Below are 15,693 nucleotides of genomic sequence, written 5' to 3' on the forward strand. Positions count from 1 at the left end.
AGTTGGGAAATAAAGTAATCCATATCTTAACGTCTTCTTTACGATTTCTCTGTTTTCCAAACTCTAAACCGAGATCGCAAAGATAAATCAATTATTGTAAACAAAATATTAAAAACGGAGCGTATATCCCCCAAGCACATAATGGCTATACAATAGCACTTTGCGGTTTAGAAATCAGAATAAAAAGCTAAAGAGTTTTTAGAATTTGAATAATAAAAAAAAACAAGAGTGTTTGTTTATGATTATTTGCTCGCACAATCGTGTTCAATATTCAATGAACCGTAAATAATTTAAAAAGTACATATTTTAATGAACATGTGTACCTAGTTTCAAGTTGATCTGACTACAACGTCATCTTAGACTAGATTCAACACTAACGTCATTCTAATGCAGTATGAATGGACGGACAAACGGACAAACGAATTAACGAACGAACGAACAAAAAAAAACCAGATAATATTATGGGCTTTACTGTCGTAGGCGGAGCATAGAATAACTATGTAATGTGAGTTCACTTAAACTTGTTCCTTTGTACAATGTATCAGCTTTCAAATAAACGAAATAAGAAAAATATTATGTGCGAAAGAATAACTATATACTGGCTTTCCATACACTCGGCATCCTCAAATATCCTTTATTTTCTAGAAAAGGAACTTTTAATGTCTATTCCCCATGCTGAAATTGAAAACATACAAAATAACAAACTGTAAGAGTACATTTCATGCCCACAAACAATATTTTGAATTGAAAGTATACGTGTACTATTTTGTATGGCATGCATCCTTACTTAAAAGAAATGTAAAGATTTTTTTGTTTAAAAAAAACCCGTACACTTCGAATGTCAACTTTGAACCCCTTCAATTCCCAGAAGGTCCTAACCCCCAAAAAATCATTTAAGTGGGTCCTGCTCTGATTCATTACCTTTCATTTGAGCTATGTCCAGTGTCGAACTTTCCCGTACGGAGCTGGCGAGACTTGCCGAAAGAATGTACGGTGGACACGTAAAAAAAAAAGAATACCAACTTTGAACCCCTTCAATTCCCAGAAGGTCCTAACCCCCAAAAAATCATTTAAGTGGGTCCTGCTCTGATTCATTACCTTTCATTTGAGCTATGTCCGGTGTCGAACTTTGCCGTACGGAGCTGGCGAGACTTGCCGAAAGAATGTACGGTGGACACGTAAAAAAAAAAAGAATACCAACTTTGAACCCCTTCAATTCCCAGAAGGTCCTAACCCCCAAAAAATCATTTAAGTGGGTCCTGCTCTGATTCATTACCTTTCATTTGAGCTATGTCCGATGTCGAATTTAGCCGAACGGAGCTGGCGAGACTTGCTGAAAGAATGTACGGTGGACACGTAAAAAAAAAATACCAACTTTGAACCCCTTCAATTCCCAGAAGGTCCTAACCCCCAAAAAATCATTTAAGTGGGTCCTGCTCTGATTCATTACCTTTCATTTGAGCTATACCCGATGTCGAACTTTGCCGTACGGAGCTGGCGAGACTTGCCGAAAGAATGTACGGTGGACACGTAAAAAAAAAAACCAATTTTGAACCCCTTCAATTCCCAGAAGGTCCTAACCCCCAAAAAATCATTTAAGTGGGTCCTGCTCTGATTCATTACCTTTCATTTGAGCTATGTCCGGTGTCGAACTTTGCCGTACGGAGCTGGCGAGACTTGCCGAAAGAATGTACGGTGGACACGTAAAAAAAAAAGAATACCAACTTTGAACCCCTTCAATTCCCAGAAGGTCCTAAACCCCAAAAAATCATTTAAGTGGGTCCTGCTCTGATTCATTACCTTTCATTTGAGCTATGTCCGGTGTCGAACTTTGCCGTACGGAGCTGGCGAGACTTGCCGAAAGAATGTACGGTGGACACGTAAAAAAAAAAGAATACCAACTTTGAACCCCTTCCATTCCCAGAAGGTCCTAACCCCCAAAAAATCATTTAAGTGGGTCCTGCTTTGATTCATTACCTTTCATTTGAGCTAGTCCGATGTCGAATTTAGCCGAACGGAGCTGGCGAGACTTGCCGAAAGAATGTACGGTGGACACGTAAAAAAAAAAATACCAACTTTGAACCCCTTCAATTCCCAGAAGGTCCTAACCCCCAAAAAATCATTTAAGTGGGTCCTGCTCTGATTCATTACCTTTCATTTGAGCTATACCCGATGTCGAACTTTGCCGTTCGGAGCTGGCGAGACTTGCCGAAAGAATGTACGGTGGACACGTAAAAAAAAAAACCAATTTTGAACCCCTTCAATTCCCAGAAGGTCCTAACCCCCAAAAAATCATTTAAGTGGGTCCTACTCTGATTTATTACCTTTCATTTGAGCTATGTCCGGTGTCGAACTTTGCCGTACGGAGCTGGCGAGACTTGCCGAAAGAATGTACGGTGGACACGTAAAAAAAAAAAGAATACCAACTTTGAACCTCTTCAATTCCCAGAAGGTCCTAACCCCCAAAAAATCATTTAAGTGGGTCCTGCTCTGATTCATTACCTTTCATTTGAGCTATGTCCGATGTCGAATTTAGCCGAACGGAGCTGGCGAGACTTGCCGAAAGAATGTACGGTGGACACGTAAAAAAAAAATACCAACTTTGAACCCCTTCAATTCCCAGAAGGTCCTAACCCCCAAAAAATCATTTAAGTGGGTCCTGCTCTGATTCATTACCTTTCATTTGAGCTATGTCCGATGTCGAACTTTGCCGTACGGAGCTGGCGAGACTTGCCGAAAGAATGTACGGTGGACACGTAAAAAAAAAAAAACCAATTTTGAACCCCTTCAATTCCCAGAAGGTCCTAACCCCCAAAAAATCATTTAAGTGGGTCCTGCTCTGATTCATTACCTTTCATTTGAGCTATGTCCGGTGTCGAACTTTGCCGTACGGAGCTGGCGAGACTTGCCGAAAGAATGTACGGTGGACACGTAAAAAAAAAAGAATACCAACTTTGAACCCCTTCAATTCCCAGAAGGTCCTAACCCCCAAAAAATCATTTAAGTGGGTCCTGCTCTGATTCATTACCTTTCATTTGAGCTATGTCCGGTGTCGAACTTTGCCGTACGGAGCTGGCGAGACTTGCCGAAAGAATGTACGGTGGACACGTAAAAAAAAAAAGAATACCAACTTTGAACCCCTTCAATTCCCAGAAGGTCCTAACCCCCAAAAAATCATCTAAGTGGGTCCTGCTCTGATTCATTACCTTTCATTTGAGCTATGTCCGATGTCGAATTTAGCCGAACGGAGCTGGCGAGACTTGCCGAAAGAATGTACGGTGGACACGTAAAAAAAAAAATACCAACTTTGAACCCCTTCAATTCCCAGAAGGTCCTAACCCCCAAAAAATCATTTAAGTGGGTCCTGCTCTGATTCATTACCTTTCATTTGAGCTATGTCCGATGTCGAACTTTGCCGTACGGAGCTGGCGAGACTTGCCGAAAGAATGTACGGTGGACACGTAAAAAAAAAAAGAATACCAACTTTGAACCCCTTCAATTCCCAGAAGGTCCTAAACCCCAAAAAATCATTTAAGTGGGTCCTGCTCTGATTCATTACCTTTCATTTGAGCTATGTCCGGTTTCGAACTTTGCCGTACGGAGCTGGCGAGACTTGCCGAAAGAATGTACGGTGGACACGTAAAAAAAAAAAGAATACCAACTTTGAACCCCTTCAATTCCCAGAAGGTCCTAACCCCCAAAAAATCATTTAAGTGGGTCCTGCTCTGATTCATTACCTTTCATTTGAGCTATGTCAGATGTCGAATTTAGCCGAACGGAGCTGGCGAGACTTGCCGAAAGAATGTACGGTGGACACGTAAAAAAAAAAATACCAACTTTAAACCCCTTCAATTCCCAGAAGGTCCTAACCCCCAGAAAATCATTTAAGTGGGTCCTGCTCTGATTCATTACCTTTCATTTGAGCTATGTCCGATGTCGAACTTTGCCGTACGGAGCTGGCGAGACTTGCCGAAAGAATGTACGGTGGACACGTAAAAAAAAAAAAACCAATTTTGAACCCCTTCAATTCCCAGAAGGTCCTAACCCCCAAAAAATCATTTAAGTGGGTCCTGCTCTGATTCATTACCTTTCATTTGAGCTATGTCCGGTGTCGAACTTTGTCGTACGGAGCTGGCGAAACTTGCCAAAAGAATGTACGGTGGACACGTAAAAAAAAAAAGAATACCAACTTTGAACCCCTTCAATTCCCAGAAGGTCCTAACCCCCAAAAAATCATTTAAGTGGGTCCTGCTCTGATTCATTACCTTTCATTTGAGCTATGTCCGGTGTCGAACTTTGCCGTATGGAGCTGGCGAGACTTGCCGAAAGAATGTACGGTGGACACGTAAAAAAAAAAAGAATACCAACTTTGAACCCCTTCAATTCCCAGAAGGTCCTAACCCCCAAAAAATCATTTAAGTGGGTCCTGCTCTGATTCATTACCTTTCATTTGAGCTATGTCCGATGTCGAATTTAGCCGAACGGAGCTGGCAAGACTTGCCGAAAGAATGTACGGTGGACACGTAAAAAAAAAAATACCAACTTTGAACCCCTTCAATTCCCAGAAGGTCCTAACCCCCAAAAAATCATTTAAGTGGGTCCTGCTCTGATTCATTACCTTTCATTTGAGCTATGTCCGATGTCGAACTTTGCCGTACGGAGCTGGCGAGACTTGCCGAAAGAATGTACGGTGGACACGTAAAAAAAAAAAGAATACCAACTTTGAACCCCTTCAATTCCCAGAAGGTCCTAACCCCCAAAAAATCATTTAAGTGGGTCCTGCTCTGATTCATTACCTTTCATTTGAGCTATGTCCGATGTCGAATTTAGCCGAATGGAGCTGGCAAGACTTGCCGAAAGAATGTACGGTGGACACGTAAAAAAAAAATATCAACTTTGAACCCCTTCAATTCCCAGAAGGTCCTAATCCCCAAAAAATCATTTAAGTGGGTCCTGCTCTGATTCATTACCTTTCATTTGAGCTATGTCCGATGTCGAACTTTGCCGTACGGAGCTGGCGAGACTTGCCGAAAGAATGTACGGTGGACACGTAAAAAAAAAAAACCAATTTTGAACCCCTTCAATTCCCAGAAGGTCCTAACCCCCAAAAAATCATTTAAGTAGGTCCTGCTCTGATTCATTACCTTTCATTTGAGCTATGTCCGGTGTCGAACTTTGCCGTACGGAGCTGGCGAGACTTGCCGAAAGAATGTACGGTGGACACGTAAAAAAAAAAGAATACCAACTTTGAACCCCTTCAATTCCCAGAAGGTCCTAACCCCCAAAAAATCATTTAAGTGGGTCCTGCTCTGATTCATTACCTTTCATTTGAGCTATGTCCGATGTCGAATTTAGCCGAACGGAGCTGGCGAGACTTGCCGAAAGAATGTACGGTGGACACGTAAAAAAAAAACCCAACTTTAAACCCCTTCAATTCCCAGAAGGTCCTAACCCCCAAAAAATCATTTAAGTGGGTCCTGCTCTGATTCATTACCTTTCATTTGAGCTATGTCCGATGTCGAATTAAGCCGAACGGAGCTGGCGAGACTTGCCGAAAGAATGTACGGTGGACACGTAAAAAAAAAAATGCCAACTTTGAACCCCTTCTATTCCCAGAAGGTCCTAACCCCCAAAAAATCATTTAAGTGGGTCCTGCTCTGATTCATTACCTTTCATTTGAGCTATGTCCGATGTCGAATTTAGCCGAACGGAGCTGGCAAGACTTGCCGAAAGAATGTACGGTGGACACGTAAAAAAAAAAAGAATACCAACTTTGAACCCCTTCAATTCCCAGAAGGTCCTAACCCCCAAAAAATCATTTAAGTAGGTCCTGCTCTGATTCATTACCTTTCATTTGAGCTATGTCCGGTGTCGAACTTTGCCGTACGGAGCTGGCGAGACTTGCCGAAAGAATGTACGGTGGACACGTAAAAAAAAAAGAATACCAACTTTGAACCCCTTCAATTCCCAGAAGGTCCTAACCCCCAAAAAATCATTTAAGTGGGTCCTGCTCTGATTCATTACCTTTCATTTGAGCTATGTCCGATGTCGAATTTAGCCGAACGGAGCTGGCGAGACTTGCCGAAAGAATGTACGGTGGACACGTAAAAAAAAAAATACCAACTTTGAACCCCTTCAATTCCCAGAAGGTCCTAAACCCCAAAAAATCATTTAAGTGGGTCCTGCTCTGATTCATTACCTTTCATTTGAGCTATGTCCGATGTCGAACTTTGCCGTACGGAGCTGGCGAGACTTGCCGAAAGAATGTACGGTGGACACGTATAAAAAAAAAAACCAATTTTGAACCCCTTCAATTCCCAGAAGGTCCTAACCCCCAAAAAATCATTTAAGTGGGTCCTGCTCTGATTCATTACCTTTCATTTGAGCTATGTCCGGTGTCGAACTTTGCCGTACGGAGCTGGCGAGACTTGCCGAAAGAATGTACGGTGGACACGTAAAAAAAAAAAATACCAACTTTGAACCCCTTCAATTCCCAGAAGGTCCTAACCCCCAAAAAATCATTTAAGTGGGTCCTGCTCTGATTCATTACCTTTTATTTGAGCTATGTCCGGTGTCGCACTTCGCAAAGTTATGACCTTCTGGGAATTGAAGGGGTACATTCTTTCGGCAAGTCTTGCCAGCTCCGTACGGCAAAGTTCGACACCGGACATAGCTCAAATGAAAGGTAATGAATCAGAGCAGGACCCACTTAAATGATTTTTTGGGGGTTAGGACCTTCTGGGAATTGAAGGGGTTCAAAGTTGGTATTATTTTTGTTTTTACGTGTCCACCGTACATTCTTTCGGCAAGTCTCGCCAGCTCTGTACGGCAAAGTTCGACACTGGACATAGCTCAAATGAAAGGTAATGAATCAGAGCAGGACCCACTTAAATGATTTTTTGGGGGTTAGGACCTTCTAGGAATTGAAGGGATTCAAAGTTGGTATTATTTTTTTTTTACGTGTCCACCGTACATTCTTTCGGCAAGTCTCGCCAGCTCCGTACGGCAAAATTCGACACCGGACATAGCTCAAATGAAAGGTAATGAATCAGAGCAGGACCCACTTAAATGATTTTTTGGGGGTTAGGACCTTCTGGGAATTGAAGGGGTTCAAAGTTGGTATTATTTTTGTTTTTACGTGTCCACCGTACATTCTTTCGGCAAGTCTCGCCAGCTCTGTACGGCAAAGTTCGACACTGGACATAGCTCAAATGAAAGGTAATGAATCAGAGCAGGACCCACTTAAATGATTTTTTGGGGGTTAGGACCTTCTAGGAATTGAAGGGATTCAAAGTTGGTATTATTTTTTTTTTACGTGTCCACCGTACATTCTTTCGGCAAGTCTCGCCAGCTCCGTACGGCAAAGTTCGACACCGGACATAGCTCAAATGAAAGGTAATGAATCAGAGCAGGACCCACTTAAATGATTTTTTGGGGGTTAGGACCTTCTGGGAATTGAAGGGGTTCAAAGTTGGTATTATTTTTGTTTTTACGTGTCCACCGTACATTCTTTCGGCAAGTCTCGCCAGCTCTGTACGGCAAAGTTCGACACTGGACATAGCTCAAATGAAAGGTAATGAATCAGAGCAGGACCCACTTAAATGATTTTTTGGGGGTTAGGACCTTCTGGGAATTGAAGGGATTCAAAGTTGGTATAATTTTTTTTTTACGTGTCCACCGTACATTCTTTCGGCAAGTCTCGCCAGCTCCGTACGGCAAAGTTCGACACCGGACATAGCTCAAATGAAAGGTAATGAATCAGAGCAGGACCCACTTAAATGATTTTTTGGGGGTTAGGACCTTCTGGGAATTGAAGGGGTTCAAAGTTGGTATTATTTTTGTTTTTACGTGTCCACCGTACATTCTTTCGGCAAGTCTCGCCAGCTCTGTACGGCAAAGTTCGACACTGGACATAGCTCAAAGAAAGGTAATGAATCAGAGCAGGACCCACTTAAATGATTTTTTGGGGGTTAGGACCTTCTAGGAATTGAAGGGATTCAAAGTTGGTATTATTTTTTTTTTACGTGTCCACCGTACATTCTTTCGGCAAGTCTCGCCAGCTCCGTACGGCAAAATTCGACACCGGACATAGCTCAAATGAAAGGTAATGAATTAGAGCAGGACCCACTTAAATGATTTTTTGGGGGTTAGGACCTTCTGGGAATTGAAGGGGTTCAAAGTTGGTATTATTTTTGTTTTTACGTGTCCACCGTACATTCTTTCGGCAAGTCTCGCCAGCTCTGTACGGCAAAGTTCGACACTGGACATAGCTCAAATGAAAGGTAATGAATCAGAGCAGGACCCACTTAAATGATTTTTTGGGGGTTAGGACCTTCTAGGAATTGAAGGGATTCAAAGTTGGTATAATTTTTTTTTTACGTGTCCACCGTACATTCTTTCGGCAAGTTTCGCCAGCTCCGTACGGCAAAGTTCGACACCGGACATAGCTCAAATGAAAGGTAATGAATCAGAGCAGGACCCACTTAAATGATTTTTTGGGGGTTAGGACCTTCTGGGAATTGAAGGGGTTCAAAGTTGGTATTATTTTTGTTTTTACGTGTCCACCGTACATTCTTTCGGCAAGTCTCGCCAGCTCTGTACGGCAAAGTTCGACACTGGACATAGCTCAAATGAAAGGTAATGAATCAGAGCAGGACCCACTTAAATGATTTTTTGGGGGTTAGGACCTTCTAGGAATTGAAGGGATTCAAAGTTGGTATTATTTTTTTTTTACGTGTCCACCGTACATTCTTTCGGCAAGTCTCGCCAGCTCCGTACGGCAAAGTTCGACACCGGACATAGCTCAAATGAAAGGTAATGAATCAGAGCAGGACCCACTTAAATGATTTTTTGGGGGTTAGGACCTTCTGGGAATTGAAGGGGTTCAAAGTTGGTATTATTTTTGTTTTTACGTGTCCACCGTACATTCTTTCGGCAAGTCTCGCCAGCTCTGTACGGCAAAGTTCGACACTGGACATAGCTCAAATGAAAGGTAATGAATCAGAGCAGGACCCACTTAAATGATTTTTTGGGGGTTAGGACCTTCTAGGAATTGAAGGGATTCAAAGTTGGTATTATTTTTTTTTTACGTGTCCACCGTACATTCTTTCGGCAAGTCTCGCCAGCTCCGTACGGCAAAGTTCGACACCGGACATAGCTCAAATGAAAGGTAATGAATCAGAGCAGGACCCACTTAAATGATTTTTTGGGGGTTAGGACCTTCTGGGAATTGAAGGGGTTCAAAGTTGGTATTATTTTTGTTTTTACGTGTCCACCGTACATTCTTTCGGCAAGTCTCGCCAGCTCTGTACGGCAAAGTTCGACACTGGACATAGCTCAAATGAAAGGTAATGAATCAGAGCAGGACCCACTTAAATGATTTTTTGGGGGTTAGGACCTTCTAGGAATTGAAGGGATTCAAAGTTGGTATTATTTTTTTTTTACGTGTCCACCGTACATTCTTTCGGCAAGTCTCGCCAGCTCCGTACGGCAAAGTTCGACACCGGACATAGCTCAAATGAAAGGTAATGAATCAGAGCAGGACCCACTTAAATGATTTTTTGGGGGTTAGGACCTTCTGGGAATTGAAGGGGTTCAAAGTTGGTATTATTTTTGTTTTTACGTGTCCACCGTACATTCTTTCGGCAAGTCTCGCCAGCTCTGTACGGCAAAGTTCGACACTGGACATAGCTCAAATGAAAGGTAATGAATCAGAACAGGACCCACTTAAATGATTTTTTGGGGGTTAGGACCTTCTAGGAATTGAAGGGATTCAAAGTTGGTATTATTTTTTTTTTACGTGTCCACCGTACATTCTTTCGGCAAGTCTCGCCAGCTCCGTACGGCAAAGTTCGACACCGGACATAGCTCAAATGAAAGGTAATGAATCAGAGCAGGACCCACTTAAATGATTTTTTGGGGGTTAGGACCTTCTGGGAATTGAAGGGGTTCAAAGTTGGTATTATTTTTGTTTTTACGTGTCCACCGTACATTCTTTCGGCAAGTCTCGCCAGCTCTGTACGGCAAAGTTCGACACTGGACATAGCTCAAATGAAAGGTAATGAATCAGAGCAGGACCCACTTAAATGATTTTTTGGGGGTTAGGACCTTCTAGGAATTGAAGGGATTCAAAGTTGGTATTATTTTTTTTTTACGTGTCCACCGTACATTCTTTCGGCAAGTCTCGCCAGCTCCGTACGGCAAAGTTCGACACCGGACATAGCTCAAATGAAAGGTAATGAATCAGAGCAGGACCCACTTAAATGATTTTTTGGGGGTTAGGACCTTCTGGGAATTGAAGGGGTTCAAAGTTGGTATTATTTTTGTTTTTACGTGTCCACCGTACATTCTTTCGGCAAGTCTCGCCAGCTCTGTACGGCAAAGTTCGACACTGGACATAGCTCAAATGAAAGGTAATGAATCAGAGCAGGACCCACTTAAATGATTTTTTGGGGGTTAGGACCTTCTAGGAATTGAAGGGATTCAAAGTTGGTATTATTTTTTTTTTACGTGTCCACCGTACATTCTTTCGGCAAGTCTCGCCAGCTCCGTACGGCAAAGTTCGACACCGGACATAGCTCAAATGAAAGGTAATGAATCAGAGCAGGACCCACTTAAATGATTTTTTGGGGGTTAGGACCTTCTGGGAATTGAAGGGGTTCAAAGTTGGTATTATTTTTGTTTTTACGTGTCCACCGTACATTCTTTCGGCAAGTCTCGCCAGCTCTGTACGGCAAAGTTCGACACTGGACATAGCTCAAATGAAAGGTAATGAATCAGAGCAGGACCCACTTAAATGATTTTTTGGGGGTTAGGACCTTCTAGGAATTGAAGGGATTCAAAGTTGGTATTATTTTTTTTTTACGTGTCCACCGTACATTCTTTCGGCAAGTCTCGCCAGCTCCGTACGGCAAAGTTCGACACCGGACATAGCTCAAATGAAAGGTAATGAATCAGAGCAGGACCCACTTAAATGATTTTTTGGAGGTTAGGACCTTCTGGGAATTGAAGGGGTTCAAAGTTGGTATTATTTTTGTTTTTACGTGTCCACCGTACATTCTTTCGGCAAGTCTCGCCAGCTCTGTACGGCAAAGTTCGACACTGGACATAGCTCAAATGAAAGGTAATGAATCAGAGCAGGACCCACTTAAATGATTTTTTGGGGGTTAGGACCTTCTAGGAATTGAAGGGATTCAAAGTTGGTATTATTTTTTTTTACGTGTCCACCGTACATTCTTTCGGCAAGTCTCGCCAGCTCCGTACGGCAAAGTTCGACACCGGACATAGCTCAAATGAAAGGTAATGAATCAGAGCAGGACCCACTTAAATGATTTTTTGGGGGTTAGGACCTTCTGGGAATTGAAGGGGTTCAAAGTTGGTATTATTTTTGTTTTTACGTGTCCACCGTACATTCTTTCGGCAAGTCTCGCCAGCTCTGTACGGCAAAGTTCGACACTGGACATAGCTCAAATGAAAGGTAATGAATCAGAGCAGGACCCACTTAAATGATTTTTTGGGGGTTAGGACCTTCTAGGAATTGAAGGGATTCAAAGTTGGTATTATTTTTTTTTTACGTGTCCACCGTACATTCTTTCGGCAAGTCTCGCCAGCTCCGTACGGCAAAGTTCGACACCGGACATAGCTCAAATGAAAGGTAATGAATCAGAGCAGGACCCACTTAAATGATTTTTTGGGGGTTAGGACCTTCTGGGAATTGAAGGGGTTCAAAGTTGGTATTATTTTTGTTTTTACGTGTCCACCGTACATTCTTTCGGCAAGTCTCGCCAGCTCTGTACGGCAAAGTTCGACACTGGACATAGCTCAAATGAAAGGTAATGAATCAGAGCAGGACCCACTTAAATGATTTTTTGGGGGTTAGGACCTTCTAGGAATTGAAGGGATTCAAAGTTGGTATTATTTTTTTTTTACGTGTCCACCGTACATTCTTTCGGCAAGTCTCGCCAGCTCCGTACGGCAAAGTTCGACACCGGACATAGCTCAAATGAAAGGTAATGAATCAGAGCAGGACCCACTTAAATGATTTTTTGGGGGTTAGGACTTTCTGGGAATTGAAGGGGTTCAAAGTTGGTATTATTTTTGTTTTTACGTGTCCACCGTACATTCTTTCGGCAAGTCTCGCCAGCTCTGTACGGCAAAGTTCGACACTGGACATAGCTCAAATGAAAGGTAATGAATCAGAGCAGGACCCACTTAAATGATTTTTTGGGGGTTAGGACCTTCTAGGAATTGAAGGGATTCAAAGTTGGTATTATTTTTTTTTTACGTGTCCACCGTACATTCTTTCGGCAAGTCTCGCCAGCTCCGTACGGCAAAGTTCGACACCGGACATAGCTCAAATGAAAGGTAATGAATCAGAGCAGGACCCACTTAAATGATTTTTTGGGGGTTAGGACCTTCTGGGAATTGAAGGGGTTCAAAGTTGGTATTATTTTTGTTTTTACGTGTCCACCGTACATTCTTTCGGCAAGTCTCGCCAGCTCTGTACGGCAAAGTTCGACACTGGACATAGCTCAAATGAAAGGTAATGAATCAGAGCAGGACCCACTTAAATGATTTTTTGGGGGTTAGGACCTTCTAGGAATTGAAGGGATTCAAAGTTGGTATTATTTTTTTTTTACGTGTCCACCGTACATTCTTTCGGCAAGTCTCGCCAGCTCCGTACGGCAAAGTTCGACACCGGACATAGCTCAAATGAAAGGTAATGAATCAGAACAGGACCCACTTAAATGATTTTTTGGGGGTTAGGACCTTCTGGGAATTGAAGGGGTTCAAAGTTGGTATTATTTTTGTTTTTACGTGTCCACCGTACATTCTTTCGGCAAGTCTCGCCAGCTCTGTACGGCAAAGTTCGACACTGGACATAGCTCAAATGAAAGGTAATGAATCAGAGCAGGACCCACTTAAATGATTTTTTGGGGGTTAGGACCTTCTAGGAATTGAAGGGATTCAAAGTTGGTATTATTTTTTTTTTACGTGTCCACCGTACATTCTTTCGGCAAGTCTCGCCAGCTCCGTACGGCAAAGTTCGACACCGGACATAGCTCAAATGAAAGGTAATGAATCAGAGCAGGACCCACTTAAATGATTTTTTGGGGGTTAGGACCTTCTGGGAATTGAAGGGGTTCAAAGTTGGTATTATTTTTGTTTTTACGTGTCCACCGTACATTCTTTCGGCAAGTCTCGCCAGCTCTGTACGGCAAAGTTCGACACTGGACATAGCTCAAATGAAAGGTAATGAATCAGAGCAGGACCCACTTAAATGATTTTTTGGGGGTTAGGACCTTCTAGGAATTGAAGGGATTCAAAGTTGGTATTATTTTTTTTTTACGTGTCCACCGTACATTCTTTCGGCAAGTCTCGCCAGCTCCGTACGGCAAAGTTCGACACCGGACATAGCTCAAATGAAAGGTAATGAATCAGAACAGGACCCACTTAAATGATTTTTTGGGGGTTAGGACCTTCTGGGAATTGAAGGGGTTCAAAGTTGGTATTATTTTTGTTTTTACGTGTCCACCGTACATTCTTTCGGCAAGTCTCGCCAGCTCTGTACGGCAAAGTTCGACACTGGACATAGCTCAAATGAAAGGTAATGAATCAGAGCAGGACCCACTTAAATGATTTTTTGGGGGTTAGGACCTTCTAGGAATTGAAGGGATTCAAAGTTGGTATTATTTTTTTTTTACGTGTCCACCGTACATTCTTTCGGCAAGTCTCGCCAGCTCCGTACGGCAAAGTTCGACACCGGACATAGCTCAAATGAAAGGTAATGAATCAGAGCAGGACCCACTTAAATGATTTTTTGGGGGTTAGGACCTTCTGGGAATTGAAGGGGTTCAAAGTTGGTATTATTTTTGTTTTTACGTGTCCACCGTACATTCTTTCGGCAAGTCTCGCCAGCTCTGTACGGCAAAGTTCGACACTGGACATAGCTCAAATGAAAGGTAATGAATCAGAGCAGGACCCACTTAAATGATTTTTTGGGGGTTAGGACCTTCTAGGAATTGAAGGGATTCAAAGTTGGTATTATTTTTTTTTTACGTGTCCACCATACATTCTTTCGGCAAGTCTCGCCAGCTCCGTACGGCAAAGTTCGACACCGGACATAGCTCAAATGAAAGGTAATGAATCAGAGCAGGACCCACTTAAATGATTTTTTGGGGGTTAGGACCTTCTGGGAATTGAAGGGGTTCAAAGTTGGTATTATTTTTGTTTTTACGTGTCCACCGTACATTCTTTCGGCAAGTCTCGCCAGCTCTGTACGGCAAAGTTCGACACTGGACATAGCTCAAATGAAAGGTAATGAATCAGAGCAGGACCCACTTAAATGATTTTTTGGGGGTTAGGACCTTCTAGGAATTGAAGGGATTCAAAGTTGGTATTATTTTTTTTTTACGTGTCCACCGTACATTCTTTCGGCAAGTCTCGCCAGCTCCGTACGGCAAAGTTCGACACCGGACATAGCTCAAATGAAAGGTAATGAATCAGAGCAGGACCCACTTAAATGATTTTTTGGAGGTTAGGACCTTCTGGGAATTGAAGGGGTTCAAAGTTGGTATTATTTTTGTTTTTACGTGTCCACCGTACATTCTTTCGGCAAGTCTCGCCAGCTCTGTACGGCAAAGTTCGACACTGGACATAGCTCAAATGAAAGGTAATGAATCAGAGCAGGACCCACTTAAATGATTTTTTGGGGGTTAGGACCTTCTAGGAATTGAAGGGATTCAAAGTTGGTATTATTTTTTTTTTACGTGTCCACCGTACATTCTTTCGGCAAGTCTCGCCAGCTCCGTACGGCAAAGTTCGACACCGGACATAGCTCAAATGAAAGGTAATGAATCAGAACAGGACCCACTTAAATGATTTTTTGGGGGTTAGGACCTTCTGGGAATTGAAGGGGTTCAAAGTTGGTATTATTTTTGTTTTTACGTGTCCACCGTACATTCTTTCGGCAAGTCTCGCCAGCTCTGTACGGCAAAGTTCGACACTGGACATAGCTCAAATGAAAGGTAATGAATCAGAGCAGGACCCACTTAAATGATTTTTTGGGGGTTAGGACCTTCTAGGAATTGAAGGGATTCAAAGTTGGTATTATTTTTTTTTTACGTGTCCACCGTACATTCTTTCGGCAAGTCTCGCCAGCTCCGTACGGCAAAGTTCGACACCGGACATAGCTCAAATGAAAGGTAATGAATCAGAGCAGGACCCACTTAAATGATTTTTTGGGGGTTAGGACCTTCTGGGAATTGAAGGGGTTCAAAGTTGGTATTATTTTTGTTTTTACGTGTCCACCGTACATTCTTTCGGCAAGTCTCGCCAGCTCTGTACGGCAAAGTTCGACACTGGACATAGCTCAAATGAAAGGTAATGAATCAGAGCAGGACCCACTTAAATGATTTTTTGGGGGTTAGGACCTTCTAGGAATTGAAGGGATTCAAAGTTGGTATTATTTTTTTTTTACGTGTCCACCGTACATTCTTTCGGCAAGTCTCGCCAGCTCCGTACGGCAAAGTTCGACACCGGACATAGCTCAAATGAAAGGTAATGAATCAGAACAGGACCCACTTAAATGATTTTTTGGGGGTTAGGACCTTCTGGGAATTGAAGGGGTTCAAAGTTGGTATTATTTTTGTTTTTACGTGTCCACCGTACATTCTTTCGGCAAGTCTCGCCAGC

General features: G+C 42.6%; 2 long non-coding RNA genes across 11 annotated transcripts; one reads left to right on the plus strand and one right to left on the minus strand.

Moving 5' to 3' along the window:
* Positions 1–690: 690 nt before the first annotated feature.
* On the minus strand, positions 691–5,131 carry LOC127715690 (uncharacterized). Of its 4 annotated transcripts, XR_007988542.1 has the most exons (4): positions 4,971–5,131; positions 2,784–2,851; positions 2,325–2,434; positions 691–1,450 (listed from the first exon to the last, which is right to left on the minus strand). It is a non-coding gene; the product is annotated as an uncharacterized LOC127715690 (long non-coding RNA). The 4 variants fall into 4 exon arrangements; XR_007988544.1 differs by lacking the exons at positions 2,325–2,434; positions 2,784–2,851 and adding an exon at positions 3,913–4,265; XR_007988543.1 differs by lacking the exons at positions 2,325–2,434; positions 2,784–2,851 and adding an exon at positions 3,913–4,443 and having other exon boundaries at positions 691–1,276.
* On the plus strand, positions 2,165–6,544 carry LOC127715686 (uncharacterized). Of its 7 annotated transcripts, XR_007988538.1 has the most exons (6): positions 2,165–2,274; positions 2,802–3,156; positions 3,332–3,509; positions 4,038–4,423; positions 5,125–5,301; positions 5,828–6,303. It is a non-coding gene; the product is annotated as an uncharacterized LOC127715686 (long non-coding RNA). The 7 variants fall into 7 exon arrangements; XR_007988535.1 differs by lacking the exons at positions 2,165–2,274; positions 2,802–3,156 and adding an exon at positions 6,325–6,544 and having other exon boundaries at positions 3,171–3,509; positions 5,828–6,149; XR_007988532.1 differs by lacking the exons at positions 2,165–2,274; positions 2,802–3,156 and having other exon boundaries at positions 3,171–3,509.
* Positions 6,545–15,693: the final 9,149 nt, after the last annotated feature.

Source organism: Mytilus californianus, unplaced genomic scaffold (genome assembly GCF_021869535.1).
Source record: "Mytilus californianus isolate M0D057914Y unplaced genomic scaffold, xbMytCali1.0.p SCAF_9, whole genome shotgun sequence".
Lineage (NCBI taxonomy): Eukaryota > Metazoa > Mollusca > Bivalvia > Mytilida > Mytilidae > Mytilus > Mytilus californianus.